The following is a 1,296-nucleotide window of genomic DNA, read 5'->3' on the forward strand; positions in this document are numbered from 1 at the left end:
TAACTCATTCGGTAAATGTTGTTTGTCTTTATTGATACGGGAACATGCAATAATGTCATGAACTGGGGGGAATTCCCTTATTATGTTAATCCCGCTTAGGAATAGGGGTAAAACGATCAATTGTATTTTGCTTCTGTTTGTCATGCATTATTAATTGCTAGGGGAGGCTAGGGATAGCAAGCCGGTAATTAGTAATAGACTCTTGTCGCCAAGGAATTGGGTTAAGGGTAGACAAAGAAAGTTTGCATGACAATATGATAAATAAGTGAATTACATAAGAAAAGTAGATATAAGAGGGTGGATAAGATGAAATTGTAAACTCTAACAACTACATTCATTCATAGTCTCTTTAGCCAATTGATTCACTACATTTGCATGTTTACTTTTGTTTTTGCATACAAAATCCAAAATTAATTTCTTCTCAAGTCTTATGCGATTGGTTTACATGAAAAGTAAGGCCTAAGAGTCCTTTGGGAAACGATACTTGGACTTACCCATTTTATATTATTTGATAACGATCTGGTACACTTGATAGGGACTTAACAATGCTCCAACTTTGAATGTTTGAATCGTTAAAGCTTTAGAATGTTCACTAGAACTTGTTCCTTTAGATTATGTTGGTGTCTTCATAACTTCGATTTCTATTGGCTTTTCTAATCTTAATAATTTTTTCCCTTCATATTCTTTTAGGGCTTGACGACTTTTAAGATCAGATTTTAGAGAGGTTAAGGTTGAGTTAAACCTGTTGCCTATAAGGGATCCTTTTTGGTAATGTCCATGTGAGGAAGATTTTCCTCATGTCAGCAATTCTTCCAACATCTAGCTCAGGAACTTTTGTTACCTTGTTTGCTTGTAGTTGCATTCGAATGTTGCTAATATTGAAGATTTGTCCTCGAGAAGCATTTCTACCAGAATTTTATTTCTTACAGATTTTTGAGCCTTTCTAGATATCAGATGGTCAACGACCTTCTGATCAACCGACAGTCTGTAAACCTTAGAAGTGTAGTAGAATTTGTACACTTCTTTGGGTAGGTCTTTGATTGAATGAACAAAGTGAATATAAGTCATGTGTGGGAGATTAAATGGCGTTCCAGTCAGTATATGAACAATTGTAATTGTACCCATCTCAGTAATATGATCTCTAGCCTAAAATAAAAGAATATATATTTAGCCTAAAAGGCAACACTTCACTCCTAAGAAGAGACATAATATAAAACGTTAATATTGCACAAAAAATCCAAACTACTAGAAGAAAGGAAGTTTTCTAAGACAAACATCAAGATCGTCTAGCATTTT

The sequence above is a fragment of the Vigna radiata genome, chromosome 10, assembly GCF_000741045.1.
Source record: "Vigna radiata var. radiata cultivar VC1973A chromosome 10, Vradiata_ver6, whole genome shotgun sequence".
Classification (NCBI taxonomy): domain Eukaryota; kingdom Viridiplantae; phylum Streptophyta; class Magnoliopsida; order Fabales; family Fabaceae; genus Vigna; species Vigna radiata.